Here is a 19,367-nt window from a genome sequence, read left to right as displayed (position 1 = left end):
TTCCCTCCTTCCTTCCTTTTTCTCTCCTTCTTTTAGATTTCATGGTCCAGTGTTAGAACTACTCCCTTGCTGGGACCAGCAGGTAGCAAGGTGGTTAAAGTGATGGACAGTCCCACTCAACTAACCATGGTTCGAGTCCCATACCTGGTGGCTTGCTTTCTCACTTTTCCTCTTTCTTTTTCTCTCTCTGTCTCTGTCTCTTCTCTGGTCAAATGAAAATAAAATGAATGAATAAATAAAATTAAATTGTTTTTTTTTTTTAAAAAAAGAACTATTCCCTTGCTTCTTTCTCCCTTCTCTCTATTCTCCTGACAAATGCTAACCCTAGTTAAGCCCACCTTTCTCTTTACTTCATGTCTGTATCTGAAGAGCTGAACATTGCTGGAGTAAAGTCGTACCACCATGCTGAATGAACTCGTGTCACATCTGTGATAAAACTCTGAAACAGTCAACACCGCAGCCACCCATTTCACTTCATGAGCAAACTTACCTGCTTCTTCTGGGCTAAGACAACTTTCTAATGCCTTGCCTCTCCTCACATCTGTAACCCCTCTTCCTGCAGCTCCCAAGCTGAGAATGTCACCTCACATTTCATAGAGAAATAGATGGCAGTGAGGGGGAGCTCCCTGTTTTCCCTGAACCTGAACTTCCTCTAACAGCAGAATCACTGCCTGAGACTTGCTGCTGCATGTGGCTCTGGTTCCTCTTTCCTCTCACTTTCTCAAGGACTTTGTGTCTCCTGCATTGTCTGTCCACCCCTCCTCCCTTACTGGCTCATTTCATCAGCATAAAACACACCTTAATGTCATCCATCTTGAAAAACAAAGCAAACCCCAAATTTCCCTTGACATCATGTCCACTGCTGGCAGCCATTTCATTTCTCTGCATCTCTTCATAGCGAAATTCTCAGAACAATGATTGTTATCCACCTAACTCACATTCCCATTTCTTGTTCATTCCTGAATTTTATTTTTCTTCTTTTTTTAAAAAAAGAATTACTATTTATTTATTTAATACCATTTGTTATTATTATTATTTTTCAATTTGACCAGAGAGAGACAGAAAGGAAAAGCGAGAAAGCAAGCCGCCAGGTCCAGGACTCGAACCACTATCGGCCATGTGGGAATTCATCACCTTTAACCACCACGCCACCTGCTGGAACCCATCCTGAATTTTAATGTTAATGTGGCCCCGGCAATACCTTCATCTACCCAGTATTTCAGGCCTAACGTCTTAGAGTTATCCTTGAATTCTTTCTCTTACACTCACTCCATATCTAGTGCTTCAGTAAGTCTTATTATTTGTTCCTCCAGAACACATCTTGAAACCTTTTCTTTTTTGCCATTTCCATTGCTGAACTTCAGTTCAGGCCACCATCATCTCTCTTAGACTCTCACCCACCATCCTAACTATTCTCATAATTTCTATTTTTATTTTTAAAGTGTATTTCTTCCATGACAGGGAGGGGGAGACCTAACAGGATCTTGCCACATGGCAGTCCTCCCCCTAGCCTTCCAGCTAGCTAGAATCACAGGTTCTCGGCATATTTGGATCAACCTGGGAGCTGAGCCCTCAGCCTTTCCATATGGCTCCAGTATCATGCAGCAGCACTCTGTTGCCCACGCCATTACATCTAGGCCTTAGTTTCCACTCTTACCAGCCAGAGCAATCTGTTTTTTTTCTTTTTTTTTTTTCTTTTTTTATATTACCAGAGTCCTAACCACTTGCCAGAGAGAAAAAGAACACGCCCACAATGAGGCATGGTCATGCCACAATCCTTTTTCCTCCATTCCTCCTTCCCACTAGGATTTTGGGCATGCAGGCACATGCACCCAACATGTTTTTCTCTTCTTCCTTTTTTTTCTTTTTTTTCACCAGAGGGTGCATGCACTCACCAAAGACAAAGAGGGAGAGGAAAAAAGCACCCCCTATAGACAGGATCATTCCTCATCCCTTCTCCTTTATTTCTGCCTCCCTTTGGGATTTTGGGCATGCATTCACACACTCCCAGCACATTTCTCAAGCTACCAGGTCTGGTACCCAACTGTGTGGTTGTCCATATGGGATCTGGCTGCTCTAAACACCAGGCCACAGAGCTGGCCTTCCCAGCAGGTTTTTCAAGCTACCAGGGCAAGTGTTCAAACTATAGTTGGCCATGTGGATCTGGCTCCCTTAACCTCTATGTCACAGAACAATCTTTGTAAAACAAATCATGTCATTCTCTTACTCAAAACCATCCGTTGACTTCTCATTGAAACCAGAATGAAATCCACACTACTTATTAGAGTCTACAAGACCCTACAAACTGAGATCTCTGCAACCTCATCTCCATTCACTCTCTCCCTTTGTTCACTCTTCTGCAGTAACACTGGCCTTCTGTCGTCCCTCAGATACACAGAAGTCCTTCCCACCTCAGGGCCTTTGCACCTACCTCTCCCATGATTTCAACACTTTGCCCTCTTGGGATGTATCATCAGTCTCAACTCGGATGTTCCCTCCTCAGAAAGGCCCTCTCTGACTACCCTTGTTAAAGTATCCCCTGGCTGCTTTCTATCATATTACCTATTTTATCTTCATTGCAGTACTAACTAGCCTTAAAAATCATCATGATTACTTAGTGATATGTTTATCACCTGTCTCTCTCACTAGAAAGTAAGGTCTTGTCTATTTACCTTACCTAAAAAATAAATTCCCAGCTAGCATATAGTAGGTAAATAATAAATAGCCGTTGACCAGCCAGGGAATCTCTAAGACATTCTTAAGAGAAATTTAGGAGGCAGTTAGGTAAATGGGTCTGTGGAACAGGAGAGAAGAGCCTTAAGATGTGAAGACATGGGGCTAGCCAGGTGGCATGATGGTTAAGGGCACTGGACTCCCACATGGCCAACCACGGTTCAGGTCCCAAAACTGGCATCTCGCTTTCTTGCTTTCCTTTTCTTTCTCTCTCTCTCACTCTGTCCCTCTCTGATCAAATTAAAATAAATAAGTAAAGTTAAATAAAATAATTCTTAAAAAAAAAAAAAAAGATGTATGGGGCCAGCAGGAGGTGTGATGGTTAAGGCACAGGATACTCCCACATTGCCAACCATGGTTCAAGTTCCAGACCTGGTGACTTGTTTTCTCACTTTCTCTCTCTCTCTCTCTCTCTCTCTTTCTCTCTCTCTAGTCAAATTAAACCAAATGAATGAATAAATAAAATTAAATTTAAAAAAAAAGGTGAAGACTTGAGAGTTGTTAGTTTCTTGAAGATGGCTGAAACCGTGAGTTGTCCCTGGAATATTTTTAGAGCTTAAAAGAACCCAGGGACTCAACTGAGAGAGCTCCCATTTCAGATGTGAGCATGAGAAGAGGAACCAATACGGGAAGTGTCATGAAACAGAGAAAAGCAGAAACCAGAGGAGAGTAAAGAATGGTTTGCTTTAAGACAGTGTTTCTCCAATTGTCTGTGAAAGACCTCTTTTTGTCATTTGGATTTGCAGTCTGTCATGGACGAATACAATCATGAAAATGAATTATTACAAAAATGATATTTTAAAGATAAATACAAAATACAGACTCAAATTTGTCATTAGATTCAACAGATATATAACAACTCTGACAATTGCTATAAAAGTTTCCAGACATGAGGCCAGCAGGTGGCATGGTGATTAAGGCACTGGACTCCCACATGGCCAACTGAGGTTCGAGTCCCAGGCACTGTGGCTTGAAACTAACTTGGAGTGCATGTGCATGCATGCCCAAAGTCCTAAGAGGAGAATGAAGAAGAAGGGATTGTGGTATGGCCATCTTCCCCGGGGGGAAATTTTTCATTCTCCTCCTCTCTGTCTCTGTCTGTGTCTCTCTTTTTCCATTGAGCACACACGCTCTGTGGCAAAAGCCTAAAAAAAAAAAAAAAGTTTCCAGATACTTTACTCTCAGTTACTTTACTTACCTTGTGAAGGACTGGTAGCCAAGTTCATAGACTGCATCCGATCGTGAAGCCCCCTGCAGGCCTCACTGCCCTATTGGTACTCCCAGGCAGAGAGGAAAGATGGATGAGCAGAATGTAGCCTCTACATTTAAGCAGCTTAAAGACCAGTGGAATAGGCAATCTGGAACATACACAGTCAGACTGCTGGCAGAGAGGTGACAGCACTGCCATGAGGAGGTACACACAGGAACTGTGGTCTCTCCCAGCCCTGCCACCATTTCTTCCATGAGAGTGTGGCCCTTCTCTGACATTACTTTTTTTATATAATGAAGAGATCTTGTCAGATTGGATATTAAAGGTTTCTTTTTATTTTTTGGACACGGATGCTAAAACTTTCCATGTTAGAAGTCATCTTAAGGAGAGATTGCTAGTGGACCTGAGATTTTTTTTTTTTTTTTGGAAGATGAAATTTTTCTAAAATTAGATTATAGTGATGATTGTATAACTCTATACTAAAAAACCATTAAATTGTATACTTAAATAGGTGAACTTTATAATATGTACATATATCTCAGTAAAGCTGTTAACAAAGAAAAGATGGCCCAACAGTGGCACACATGCAACTGGACCCAAATGGGAAAGATTCTGGATTCACGTCCTGAAACTTCCCTGAGCATGTTGGGCACATGTGTGTGCCCATAATCTGGGCCAGCTAGAGATGGATCTTGGTATGAGGGCCCTGTTGGGGTTTTCTGTCTGTCTATCTCTCTCCCCCTCCCTATTTCTCTCTCAAGAAGAGATAAATATATAAACTTTAAAAAGAAAAATGAAAAATCTTTCATGGCAGTCAAAACCAGGAAATATCTGGTTTCCTGAGAATAGGATGAAAAAACAGGAGGACTTGACTGGCTAATGTGGTAGGTAAGATGAGTCCCTCTGTTGTATACAAAAGTTTCCTCTTAAAGAAGCCTATTATGAGGTTATCTGTAACCTCTCTCGCCTTACTAGTCTTTTTATTGATTTCCTGTCATTGTTTTAACAAATACTTATTGCATTTCCTATCTTTGCAAAACTTAAAGTCTGGCGGAGGAAAGACATTAGACAAGTAATTATAAAATTACTAATTAATTATTAGTTAATAGTATAAGTATTATTAAGGAAGAGAGAGGGTCCTATAAGAGTATAACGGGGACCTAATCTAATCTAAAGAGGGTAAGGGAAGTCTTTGAGTAAATAGCATTCACATTGACACCTGAAATGTTGATGTTAACCTATTAGCTTTTGGAAAGGGATGGCCATTAGTCATCCAGAAGGGTTCTGCAGTCCCACCCAGAGCATTTCAAGGAATGGAGGTATTCTATAGTGTTGTAGTCCACGTAATAGATCAGGCCTAAAAGGGCCTTTGGTGGCCCTGAGTCCTTTACTCAGTCCATACCAAGTGCAGAATGAGGACCTGTCCTTGCTTACCCCCAGGGCAAGGTATATTTGAACCCCGGCTCCTATGGACATAAAGGAATCACTGCATGGTTGAGCTGGAGATGCACTTGGTCATCAGAGCTCATGCACTCCAGAGCCACCTGTCATCCAGGCACCCACATTTCCTCAGGCCTTAATTGGCTCTAAGCAGTTCTCAGATGAGCCTGGCTGGTATCCGGCATGACCTCATCCCTGCCATCAGTGGCAGCTGGAGGCCAAGGCTCTCCTGGGTGAGGGAAAGGTCAGCGTCATCTGGGCAGGTCTGTTCTTCGTTCCCTGCTCTCTCCACCTGCACTGTGCCCGCAGTGGGAGGCAAGGGGCAGTTAGGACTCAGGTTTCTCAGTCGGAGACCACAGCCTTTGCTGTCCCACTGTGCCCCCTCCCATGTATGTGCTTGTGAGCACAATGCACAGAGGAAGGCCAACACTGCAGCTTCAAGAAGGGGGAACTTCAGCGTGAAGGTCAGGGCCTGCAGAATAGCAGCAAAGGCCCATACTGAGGCTGACTGGGAGATAGGTCAGAGCCAAGTCCCCTTTCTTAAGAAGAGTTTGCTTCTAGCATTCGTGAGCTCCCTCCCTTTATACAAAAGCCTGGCAGTGTCCTGGGAAGAACAAAGCAGAGACATTCTCAGTAGGTTTGGACCACAGGCTCCTTCCTGGACAGCATTTTAGAAATGAATTCTTTTTAATGCAGCAGCAGAAGGGAACTTGTCACTTAGAATCCTTGAGGGGCCCTCTTGAAGTAATGGAACCCTATGTGGTAGGAGGTGCTGACTGGGGTCAGGCTATCTGGCACATGGTTCTGGGACTGGCTCTACCTTGCCATGGGACCTCGAGCAAGTCCTTCCTCACTGGGCCTCAATTTCTCATCTGTAAAGTATAAGAGTTGGACTGTAATCTCAAAATTGTCTACCATCTTATTATTTCTACATGCAATTCTGAATGCTCTCTGATTTGTACACTTACAAATCTAAGTATTTATATTTATTTAGTAACTAGTGATTATCTTCCCACAGCTGACCACCATCTATCTGATTTTAGGTTCCTCTGATGCTCTTAACACATCCTGTGCTCTCTGTCACCCTCACCCCAACATGAGGTTCTGCAGTTATTTAGTTACTGCACCTCTCCTCGCTGTTCAGTGACTTCCCACAAGGCAGGGTGTGGATCTGTAGTGCTATGTTCCCAGCACTCTGCACTGTTCTTAGCACATGTGAGGTGGTGGTGTTACTGCATCCCAGGCTTTATTATTACTATTATTATTAGGTTTTTGCCATTGTATGTGTATGTGTGTGCACTCACTGGAAGAGAAATAGAAAGGGAAAATGAGAAATCACACAAACACACACCACCACCACCAGCACCACCACCACCACCACCACCACCACCACCACCAGGGGAGAAGACCATGCCAGAGTCCCATCTGCTCCATTCTCCTCTTAGAATTTTGGGCACACATGTACATGTGCCTGGCATGATTTTCAAGTCTCTGGGTCCGGGACTCAAACCGTGGTTGACCATGTGAAAATCCAGCACCTTAACAACCATATCTCTATTTAAGAACAAAATGATGAATGTTATGGGGATAAAAATTGGGAGCATTAGTTAACTTCACCCTCCAACCATTTCCCCTAAAACTCCTGTCCGCCACCCTTTATGTTTCCGAGTCTTTCCTTTATGAATAAAGAACTTGATTCCAGAAGACCTGGAACATCCCGCAGATTCTCTTTCCTGGGCACCTCCCCATTGTCTGCTCCTCACCCCTAGGAAAGGCAGGCACCTCAGTTTGAATGTGTGGGAGAGCCCAGAATGGGAACAGAGACAGAGAGAAAGGCTTCCTTCTCAGGGAAAGGAACCAAGGAGTACAGTGTAGTGAAATAAGTTCCTCATAGTGTAGGTCACCTAAAATGAGGCCCTGGGCCCAAAGGGAAGGATACTGGTTTCCCTGAGAAAGGAGCCTCTGCAGCCTCAAAATCTTGTTGTGAGTAATCACTGCTCAATTTCTTGCCCTTCTGGTGCCAGTTACAGAACCACACTTGAACCACGTCCTCCTCAAGCCCAAGCTACAGGGGCAGTGTGGCTGACCTGCTAGTTTATCGTGCAGCTCTCAGTTCTGGTTTGCTTTCTCTTTTGTGCTTGGCCGAGAGTCTCTACTGCATTGTCTCCTGAAGATTTTTGTTGTTGCCAGCTTCCTCCACTCACTTCTGCAGCAGGGGCCAGAATTTAACACATGTTCTTGAAACAGCTCAAGAGCCTTAAAACGGCAGATGGTTGTTTGGCTAAACACTTTCCCAAAGTGACATTCGAAGGTGGGCCCCACATCAGCCCAGGTATATCTCAGAGTGATCTAATGCTTCAGAAGCTTGGTAAACTGCTGCAGTTCTTTCTGCAGAGCTTTGATGTCCTGGGATTCCACAGGGTTCTGCTTAGCGCCTCCTCTCCCAGCTTCATGTCGCCAGGGGAGGTAGCACAGGGTTCAGGGAGATCCTCTCAGAGTAGATCTCCACCCCAGCTCCACCTCACCCTGGGGCTGGGAGGTCTCCAGACCACTTCAGGGCACTAGCCCCACTGCAGCCAGAGGTCCACAGTATGCCGTCCCTCTGCAGAACTCAAGGAGAAGGAAACAGGGGGATCTCTCACATCTCAGAGCCTGGCTCAACTCCTGGCTTGATGCCTGATCCACTGGTAGGGCCTTAGAAGCTTAACTAGATCTGGGCTGGCTGTGAGTGCCATCATTGGCACCCTCTCCCCGTGCTCCCCACCATGCCTCAGAAAATTGAGGAAATCAAAGACTTTTTGCTAACAGCTCAACAAAAAGACACCAGGTCTGTCAAGATCAAGAAAAATAAGGATAATATGAAGTTTAAAGTTTGATGCAGCTGATACCTTTACACCTTGGTCATCATGGACAAAGAGAAGGCAGAGAAGTTGAAGCAGTACCTGCCCCAGGTTTGGCAGTGAAGGAGCTAAAATGAACCACACACTGTTTGAACTACATTAAACATTTTTAAATTCTGTACCAAAAAAAAAAAAAAAGAAACTTAACCAGATCTGAGCATCAACCCATCCAGGCTCTGGCCCTCCTGACTCATCCCCTCCACCATCTGGCAGGGGCCAGAGGGCAAAGTTTGAAGCTGGGTCTCTTTGCCATGGGGAAAGAAAGTGCCTCAAGCTAGGAGCTGGAGAAATGAGCAAACCCTTTCTATGGACTGGACCCAGTAGAGTTATAGTTTGATGAGCGTGTCCATGCATAAAGCACTCTGAGAACAGTGTAATACAGAGATAACCGGATTCCAAATTAAATTTAAGGGCCAGAATTAACAAGTGTAATGGGTAATGGGAAGGAAAGGCAGAGGGCGAGGGAGACCAGCATTGGCACTGCCAAAGGCTTCGTGGAAGAGGTGGAACTGAAGTTAGACCTAAAGGACAGCTAGAATTCAAGCAGGTGGAGGGGAGGAGGGAGCTTTTCAGATGAAGCAGCAAGAGAAATGAGCCTTGTGTGTTATTTACAGACCTGGAGGAAACTGGCCACCCTCCTAGATTATGGGAGGAGGTTTAAGTGTGGAGGCATTGGGAGCGAGACAGAGGACTTAGTATTGTGTCAATACAGAGTTCAAAGTGATTGTCTATTGTATGTGTGTGTTTAGTGACCATAGTGATTTTTACTTTAAAAAAACGTACAAGATAAAAATTTGAAGCAGTACCAGGAAGTCTCCTTTCCAGATCCCAGAGGCAACCACAGTAACTTTTCTTGTGTGTCCTCCCTATTGCTCCTATAACAAGGTCAGTAACAAATTCAGTGGCTTAACAACACAGATTTATTATTTTCCAGTTAGGGAAATACATCCAAAATGGGTCTCACTGGACTAAAATCAGGGTATTAACAGAGCTCCTTTCCTTTTGGGAGACAAGAAGAGATACATTTTCTGGCCTTTCTAGCTTCGGGAGGCTGTCCATGTTCCGTGTCTCAAAGCCTGTCCATCTGCAACACAAGCAGCAGCACCTGAGCCTTGCTCCTGCCTCATCGCTCTGAGCTGACGCTTCCGTTTTCCTCTTTCATGTGTAAGGACCCTGTGATTATATGGGCCCACCAGGACAATCCAAGGTAGCCTTCCCATCTCCATGTCAGTTTATCTGCAGCCGTCATCCTGCCCGCGACTGTAATTTGCCTTCATCTTCCTCTGACATAGGATCTAGGGATTAGAACATAGACATCTTTGGGGGGCTGTGTTCTGCTTACTACACTCTCAGATTTTATACATAACTTTTATTCCTGCTTTTGAATAGTTAATACTTGGACATAGCACACAATCTAAAAAAAATTTCAGTGAAAGCCTTACCCCCACCCCAACTCCAAAGTATTATCCAGGTTCTCCTCTGTATTGCTTCTTTCAGACTTGCCTTTAAGTAGCAGTCTGTTAGACACTGGTAAGACCTTGCAGATATCCTGTACCTCATCAAAAAAATTTCCCCTAGATTTAGCACCTGCTAATGACTTTTGCCTGAAACAATCTTTATCTGATGGTATTAGAATTAATATTTTCCATATTTTCTAACTTCAGCACTCCACATTGGCCAGTCAGCATTTGACATTGTACGATTAGTAAGAACCCATTCTTCCCATTTATCTATTCATTGTTGAAATGTGCTGGACTGGCCCTGTGGTCTAGTGGTTAAGGGAGCTGAATCCCTGGGACCAGCTGGTGACATAATGGTTATGTTACTGGGCTCCCACATAGTCCACTGCAGTTCAAGTCCTGGACCTGGTGACTTAAAACTCACACCAGGCACATGTGAATGCATGCCCAAGATCTTTTTCTTTCTTTTTTTTTTGGAGAGGTTTTTTTTGCTATAGGGCGCGTGCGCTTGCCAGACAGAGACAGAGAGACAGGAAGCGAGAAATCACCCCCCAGGGGGTATGGTCACACCACAATCCCTTCTCCTCCATTCTCCTCTAGGGATCTTGGGCACACACGCACACGCGCCCAGCGTGAGTTTTAAGCCACCGGGTCCAGGATGCGAACCGTGTCCACTACGTGGGAGTCCAGCGAAATAGCTATTGTACTAACTGCTGGTCCCCTCCAAGATCTTGAGAAGAGAATGGAAGAGAAGGGATTGCAGCGTGGCCATCCCCCCTCGAGGGTGATTTCTCGCTTTCTCTCTGTCTCTGTCTTTTTGGCAAGCACACACTATATAGCAAAAATCTCTCTTAAAAAGGGGGGAGGGGTAGAATCCACATGACCAACTATGGTTCAAATCCCATCCCCAGTGGCTTGAAAAACACACCAGGCATGTGTGTGTGCATGTGTGCCCAAAATCCTGACAGGTTAGAAAAACGGAAGACAAAGGATTATGGTGTGACCCAGCCCCATTTGGGAGTGCTTCCTCCCTGTCCCTCTCTTTGTCTTTCTGACAAGTGCATGTGCCCTCTGGCGAATTTTTTTTTTTAATGTTCTCATGGATATTTATTGTGTTAATGTTCTATAATTTATTGCTGTCCTTACTTATGTTGGTGCTGAAATTGTCTGTGTGGCCAAGGTGGCAAACCTCCATCTTGTGTGTGTTTTCATATTTTCTGACTTGATGAGACTGTTTAGATTTATCTTGTATTCACCTTGGTGGTACCTTGGAATGAGCCATTTCTTAAGGATCTTTAGGATTTTTCTACTGGACAGTTACATTAGAGAATGAAATCTGAATACCAAGTGCATTTATTGCCCCCCCCTTGACATAGCCAAGAACTATTTCTAGATATATGTACACTTACAAACATGTCCATAAAAGATACACTCACATGCATAACCAGCATACATATTTTAGAAATTCTGAGAACACTAATACCTCCCATCCAGGGATCCCTTTATAGGGTTCTTTCTTGTCTTCACACATTTCAGGTTACAATGTCTCTTCTTCCATAGTGAGAATGTTGACTATAAACAGCATTGATACACTTATGCCTTTACTCAGTTCCATAACACATCTAAAAGCACCAGCTGCTTCATCCATACTACTGTAGAAAACAAGACTGCTAAAAAGAGTTCAAGTGAAAATTTGTAGTTCTCACCTTGTTCCATCTAAGCCTGAAGGTGTACAGTCAAATACTGGGTTCATAAGTTCTTTAAGTTCTTCCCTACCTCCCACTTCACAGTGTTTATGATCCATTTGAAATACAGTTGGGTTAATTTTTCAATTTCCTGTCAATTTTAGAGTTTTTTCCCCCAACTGTCCTTTTTTTTTCTCTTTTTTGTTTAAAGAATTATTTTATTTAACTTTATTTATTATTATTATCATTGTTATTTTCCAGTTTGATCAGAGAGAGACAGAGAGAGAGTGAGGAAGTAAGAAAGCAAGCCACCAGGTCCGAGACTTGAACCATGGTTGGCCATGTGGGAGTCCAGTGCCCTTAACCACCACACCACTTGCCAGCCCCCCCCAACTGTCCTTTCTGATTTGACTTTATCGTTTGAAGATGTAAAACCTGAACTTGTTTCTACAAGTCAAAACTATACAAAAAGAAGTAAAATCTCAAAGAAATGAAATGGCTACCTGTATCCATTTTGTCCTTTTTCTGCCTGCTCTTTGGCCTTGACCCCCTTGTTAATAAGCAATTTTGTTTACTTTGCTGTTCTTCCTACACAAAAGGTACCATACTAAATATGCCCTTTACAGTTTCCTTTTCTTGCAGTTTTTCCTGGAACTCAGTTATATCACCTCACATCTCCCTCCTTTTTTTATAGCTGTATAGTTCTCTGTTATATGTGTGTCCTGCTTATTCTATTTTTAGACAGTAAGGTTTTAATATTTTGCAATTACAAATAATGCCGCAATAAAGAACCCCCTTGCATGTGTATTTTGGCATTCTTAGAGGTGTGTATTTTTTTTTTTTTTTTTTTTTTGGAGAGATTTTTCACTGTAGGGCGCGTGCGCTCGCCAGACAGACAGAGAGAGACATAGAGACAGAAAGCGAGAAATCACCCCCCAGGGGGGATGGTCACGCCGCAATCCCTTCTCCTCCATTCTCCTCTCAGGATCTTGGGCACGCACGCACACACGCCCGGCGTGAGTTTTAAGCCACCGGGTCCGGGACACGAACCGCGGTCGACTACATGGCAGTCCAGCGACATAGCCATTACGCTAACTGCTGGTTCCCTAGAGGTGTGTCTTTACACTAAAGCCCTACAAATAGTTATGCTATATCAGAGGGCAAATACATATTCCTTTAGTTAGATATTGCCACGTTTCTCCTCTGTTGAGGTTGTACCATTCAGCATTCCCATAAGCGTTGTATAAGAATGCCTGCTTCCTCACAGCCTTTCCAACAGAGGGTGTTGACAAGCTTTTGAATTTTTGCCAACTGTGAAAAATAGTACCTCAGTGTAGATTTAGTTTGATTCTCTCATTATCAGTGAGCTTGAACATTATTCCTTATGGTTAAGGGTCATATAAAATGACCTTTTGTGATTTGTCTGTTCATGTCTTTTACCCATTTTTCTATAGGACTTTTGATCTTTGTTTTTTCTCTCAATTTTTAAACTTTTTTGTATGTTAAGGATATTTGCCTTTTATTGGTTATATATATTACAAATATTTTCTTCTACCATAGATTATAGTTTTAACACTAACCATTGAATTCTAATATATAGCCAAATTGAATGCCACTGAAATAGTTTAAACTACACAAATTAGAGTTGTTTTGTAATGTAGACAGCATAAAGAGAGACAGGGATAAGAACCAAGGTCTTGGATGACACCCTCACCTTGAAACGGAAGAATGAACAGGAACTGCAAAGGAAACAAAGTCATAAATATTGTGTATTATGGAAAGCAAGACAGAAAAGAGTGTAAAGGAGCAAGGATTGTCCAGCAGCATTGGTTGGTACACCATCGGAGGAGAGGAAGAAGTTGCTGGATGGTGGTAATAAGGGCCACAGCCTTACCTCCCAACATGACTTCCCCCTGCTCTTTCAGACTAAGACAGGACTCTCCTGTCTCTGTGTAGTGATTTTGCCCAGTGGTATTGCCAGCAGCTATAGGAGGGCCTCGCCTGACAGACGCTCACAGAAGGGACAGTCCAGCCACATTATAACTGGGGCCTAATATTCAGTCAGCAGATATTTACTCAGCTCCTCTGCCTCATGCCAGGCACTGTTCCAGGCACAAGATATACAACAGAGACCCCATTCTTAATCTGTGCTGCTTCTCACCACTTTCTGCAGTGTCAGAGGTTTTCTTCACCCAAGTGGTTTACCATGTGGCTTCAACTCGGGGACAAACTTGGTAAAGTCCTTAGAATTTGAGAAAAGCACACTTGAGAAAAATGGAATCACTAGGCAAGCAAGGAGCTCTGGGTCATAGTTGTCCCGTAGTGTTTGTGGTCTAGTCCGTCCTCTCTTCGGCCCCAGTCTTCCCACCACCCTTCCACTTCCGGTTTTTGTGATGGTTTCCTGGTGACTGGTTGGGCATAAAGGAAGGACAAACTGGAAGAGTCCTTATTGACAGCAGCTTGTTTTTCATTTATTTTTTTATTTTTTTTTAAAAAAGCAACAATTCAGCTTTGATGAAGGTTGAAAGCAGACATCAGCAGAGACATGGCTCCCATGCCCAGAACATAACCTATAACAATTGATACCATAAAGATACCCCTCCATACTCTTGATTCTCTCTGTACTGGCAAGTGTATTAGCAAAAAAAGTTCATCGATTTCTGTTTCTGCAAAACCAACTGTAAATAAGGCCTCCTGTCTTCCTTAAGTCAGACATCTAGTCCGTATATTTGAGTATACCATGTTCCAGTGAGCCTGGCTTATCCACCACTTTAGCATACTGATATTTCTCAACTGAGCAGAGGTCTTCACTTAGCCTTAGGACCAGACATGTGAGTGGAATCATAAGCCATCTCTTGATAAGCCCTCTTCCCTGCTATGGGCATTAGGCTGGGATCGGTCAACAGAAGCTTAAACATCTGGTCACCACAGTCCTTTGGGGTGGTTGGTGTCTTATAGACAACCCATCAAGATTGATTGGTCTCCTAACCGAATTAGCCAGATGTGTGGGCATTGTGTGCCCTTTCTTCAGCCTCCCGTCAATGTTGTTAGATGGAAGCAGACATGCGATTAGCATGTTTGAAGATGGTGTGGCTTTAGTGTATGAACAAAAGCTGCCGCCTTCTGCAGAGACTGTGGCTCTGTCCCAGACGTCAGCAGTATAATTATGGCTGCTAAATTCAGCCCAGACCCCAGGCTCCGCTGCCTTGGTCTCAGCTGACTTGCAGGAGGGGGAGGGGAGGTTACAAAAGCCTAGTGACCCAGGCTCTTATGGTCTACTTTGAACTCTACTTTATCCAGTCTTTCCCTGTCTATTGACAACTACTTCCAGCTAGTTTCTGATCACAGAGCCTGCTCATACTTCAGGGAGTAGTCTGTGACAGGTTGTAGGGAGAAGAGAATGGAGCTGGCCTCCTCAAAGCCCACGACTTGCAGGAAACCTGCTGAAAATGAAAATAAGCCAAGTATCCTCCTTTCCAATGCTTGTGTCACACGCATTTGTAACACTGTCCGCCATCTAGAGAGCTCCTACCTTAGGTCTGCACTGGGTATGCATCCTGGCAGGAGTTTTGGCTTGTGCCCTTTTCTTCCCGGACTATACGTGCAGTGTATTCGAACACTCATTTGTGTGGTTTTCCCATCACCTCTTTTCTAACTGCTCTAGTCCACACGTGTTCCTCTGGACAGACTGGGCAGTTCTGGGTCTCCACTAGCTCTGCTGGTGCTTGCTCTGCTGTAGACATTTCATCCTCTATGTGTCTAACCACACACACTGCGCTCCCTGTTCCCTGCTTGCTGAATGCCATTGTCACCCACCCGTCTCGGACGGAAAGCATTCTAAGTCAGTCTAATGCCTTTCCCTCGCTTTCCACCAAGCCTTGTGTTTCTTAGACTTTCCTCTCTGGTCTGTCCTCTGCCCTCGCCATGCTAGTTCAGGTTCTTCATTCTCACCTGGAGGATTATAACAGCCGTCTCTCCTCACCTCCAGGCTCCCCTTCAAACTAACCTTTACCCCCAAAACTGTGTCATTCATCTGTTTTAAAATCCCCAGTGCTGGAACTTATTCTTATCTGTCTCTAATTCTGTATCCAGTAACCAATATCTCTCTGCCCACCCCCCCATAGTACAGAAAGGTAACAGTAGCCAGCAAGCATTCATCACGTATCTCAGATGAGCTAAAAGAAAGGACTTTCAGTGTTCCCTTCACAAAGAAATGACAGGTGTTTGAGATGATGGATATCCACTCACTCTGACCATTACACTGTATTCTTGTTTTGAAAAATCACAGTACCTCATAATATGTACAATTACTATGTGTCGGTAGTAATAATGAAAGGAAATAAAGCCTTCATCAGTTCCTAATGCCTATAAAGTACGCCTGGATGTCTGTGCACTCACTGCAGTCCACCATGGATCTTCTGCCACCCTGTCTCCAAGAGAGGACAGGGATCTCGCTTTGCTTCAGGATTGTGATGAGAGTCTAGTGGGCCTACAGGAGGGTGCCTGCAGCCATGTGGGCCTGGGCCACAGGAATTGTCTCTGCCATTGGCCCACCGGACTACCCTCTTCTGAGCAGATACTGTCCTGCCTCAGAGCCTGTCCTCATTCACTTTTCTCTGCCCAGAGTGCCCTTTTCCTACTTCTCCACCTATTTAACTCTTGTTTAGCCTTTAAGAGCCAACTCATTTATATCGCTTCTGTGTTTCCTGCCTGGTTCACCCACACAAAGTGAATCACTTCTCATTCTGTTCCCCCTCCACAGTTTTAGGAGGTTATTGTTTTAAAGAATACAATTGAAGTTAAAGGAAACAGAGCCTCCTCCTGACCTCTTCCCCTGCCCCTCCAATTCTGCTGTCAGTAGCCCTGGCCATGTCCCTAACCTGGGAAGGCTACCCAGGCTCCCTTCTGTCTGCTGACACATCTGCTCCCTGCCCATTACCCCAGCTCTGTGTGCATGCCATGTGTGACACCCACTGGGGGAAGGAATGCTCAATAACGGTAATTATAGAGAAAGTAACGTTAACTGTCATTTGTCAAGGTCTTAGTGTCCACGCTCTGGACTAAGGCTTTTATCTCCTTAAATGCTTTAAACTCTGAAAGGTCCATACTCTTATTACCTACATTTTGTGTATGCATCAACACAACCCCAGGCTATTAAGTAACTTGCCCAGGGTCCACCACTAGTAAGTGACAGAGCCATTGTGACATGTCTGAGTATGATCTCATGAGCGGAATTCCAGTCTGTGTCCCCAGAGCCACTACGGGGTCTGGCATAAAATAGGGGCTTTGGAATGTTGCCTGGTTGGTTGAATGAATGAAGGAGTGAATCAGTGTTCTTCCCCTTGAATTTGCCTTCAGGCTTAAGAAGGACTAGCTGAATGTCTGTAGCTTATGCCAAGAAGTATGGATTTTGTCTCATCTTCTAATGCCCAGCTGTATGCGGACATGTTCCCTCCCACTCAGTAACAAACTGCCTGGAACTCTTTCCTGGCTCATATTTACAAGAGAATGTGATAAATTCCGTATTGATCCCTCCTGTTCCACTGTAAATTTTGCAAAAGATGATTAAATAGAGCAATAGAGTCTGCAGGCATTGTGGCTCAATATGTTGTGGACTGGTGTATCGACCTCCTCCATCCAAAGGCAGCCAGTGCCTATCCCTGCTGCCCCAGACCAGTAATTAAAATCCTGTGAGACTGGGATTTAAAATCCAATCATATCCCTGAATCAAGCCTTCTAGCCTCCCCCTGTGACGATGCAATAAGGTAACGGCAGGAGCATGTTTATGTCTGTGCTGAAGCAGTCCCCAGAGGGTGGGCAGAAACGGAGAATCGGGTAGTCCTGCTGGTTAAATCACTTCACCCTGACACCACAGCCACTTGTAAGACAATCTGTAGGTTCATAAACAAGGCCCAGCCAAAGCCCAAAACTCGGCTACAAGAGCAAAGTATCATGCACAGAAAGCCACAGATTTGGTTTCATTGCACACGTCTTTCCCCACAGCCAAGAGTTAAAGCACATGAATTGCCTTGGATTAACTATTTATGGCCTTCAGTCACCAAGGATATGTTTGAGTTTTCACAGGACTCTTAACTTAATCCGAGCCGCAGCTAGCCTTCACTGTGCTGAAGCCTGTAGTCAAGGCATGAGGTGTTGTTGAAATGGAAGTGACCATCTTCCCCACCGCACCAGGAGCTCCTTAGGAGCAGGAACAGTGTCTTCAGATGTCTCTTTATTCCTAGCACTTACCCAGGGCCAAACACATAGAAGACTCAAAAAGTATCTTTAAATGAGTGAATGAGTACAAATGAACAATTAATCTTGGAAAGACACCTATAAACTACATCCATTCAGTGGTTGAACACTTCCAGTGCTAAGCAACTCTATTGTTCCCTAGGCTGTCTTCAGATTTTCTGACAGCAATCCAGCCAGATTATGCTTCCAAGGGTCTGAGTATTACCCTTGGGTTCATGTAGAATGAGTTAAATCCACGTCCTACACGATGGTTCTTTAAATACTTGAATATGTGGTGGGCATGTTCTCCTGAGCTTCTTTTCTCTGGGCTAATCCTCCAGTTACTGAAGCCATTTTCCTCATGTGGTTTTTAAATCCAATTCCCATCTCTACTTTGTTACTCTTCTAAAACTCAGAATTCCCCACTTACCTCCATTAACTTTCATCTTATTTGTTCAGTGTCAGTCTCCCTTCAAGTGTATTTGGCACCCTTCCCCCCAGTACAGGTCTGATGAGCAGGTCCTCCTGTGAAATCCATGCAGGAGGAAGCATCCCAGATAGGACCAAGCTGACTTGCTGCTACTGGAAACTGCCTATCAGTCACCCACTTACATTCCCTGTGGTACCAGCCTCCAGCCCGCATTTGTGCATCACGACCACAGCGTCATCCCAAGACATCCCATCAGATGTCTGATGGGTGCACATTTGCCCTAGCTGCACCTGATTGTGCAAATAGGTAATCCTGATGACGAAAGGAGAGGCTTGGTCTAGTTCCTCAGAACTATCCAGGTGCCTAGAAATCATCACCATTTCCTGTTCTAGACAATGACAAGGCATCCTTTTAGTAGTACATCTGATTCTGGAGGCAAGACACGTGTGTGAAAAGTTTGTTCTCAGATAAGTGCTCTAGGGGCTCAAAGGGGGACCTGATCTGTGGGCTGACGCAATCTGGAAAAACTTCAGGACTGGACAGATGGAGCTGCACCTTACAGAATGGAGAGGCCACGTTATGGGCAAAAAGGACCCCAGCACCACTGAAGAGAACAGCCCTGTAGTGCACTCCTCCTTTCAGGAGTGCTGTGGAAGGGAAAGCAGAGAGAAGGGGGAGGCTGAGACTAGGGGAAGGAGCCCAGGACCAGAAAGCCTGAGTCCTTGCTCCCACTCTCCCACTCAGTCTCTGTGACCTTGGGCTCACACCTTCCCTTCTCAGTCTGTGTGTGTATGTGTGTGTTTGTGTATGTATATACACACACACCTACTCTTCTGTGGCTGGTACTGTGGCTTCCTAGCTACACAGTGTGGGGCCCCATTGTACTTGGGGGAAGCGAGTCATGGTTCTCATCACCTCACCCTATATTTCCATTGTTTCTGTCCTTGTTAGTTTCCCACCAGTCTGGTTCTGACCAAGGGCAAGAACCAGTCTGATTCTACTGTGTACCCAGCCCCTGGCCCAGAGTTAGTGCTTGGTGGGTTTTAACGGAATGGCTGAATCCAGCCATGAGGCAGTTATCTCTCTGTTCCTGGAACTTTCTAAATCTTCTTCCCTCTCCCTCCTTCTGGGATTCTGCGTATGCACACACACACAAGCCCAGCATATTATTCAGCCCACAGGGTCCACATGGGAGATTCACTTCCTTAACCACTGGACTAAAGGGCCAACTCTGCTCCTTTTTTTTTTTTTTTTTTTTTTTTTTTGCTATGGGGC

The 19,367-nt window shown here is 44.4% G+C and overlaps 1 protein-coding gene and 2 pseudogenes across 2 annotated transcripts in view; 2 read left to right on the top strand and 1 right to left on the bottom strand.

Annotated features, from left to right (window-relative positions):
- Positions 1-19,367, top strand: part of CLPB (ClpB family mitochondrial disaggregase) — a 164,099-nt gene that overhangs the window by 94,160 nt on the left and 50,572 nt on the right. The gene's annotated exons all lie outside the window — the stretch shown is intronic.
- LOC102500222 (POU domain, class 5, transcription factor 1-like) lies at positions 7,167-8,118 on the bottom strand (annotated as a pseudogene).
- Positions 7,954-8,360, top strand: LOC106735587 (60S ribosomal protein L38 pseudogene; annotated as a pseudogene).

This window comes from Tupaia chinensis, unplaced genomic scaffold, assembly GCF_000334495.1.
Source record: "Tupaia chinensis unplaced genomic scaffold, TupChi_1.0 Scaffold000047_1, whole genome shotgun sequence".
Lineage (NCBI taxonomy): Eukaryota > Metazoa > Chordata > Mammalia > Scandentia > Tupaiidae > Tupaia > Tupaia belangeri.
This window is presented reverse-complemented; position numbering and strand designations above follow the sequence as displayed.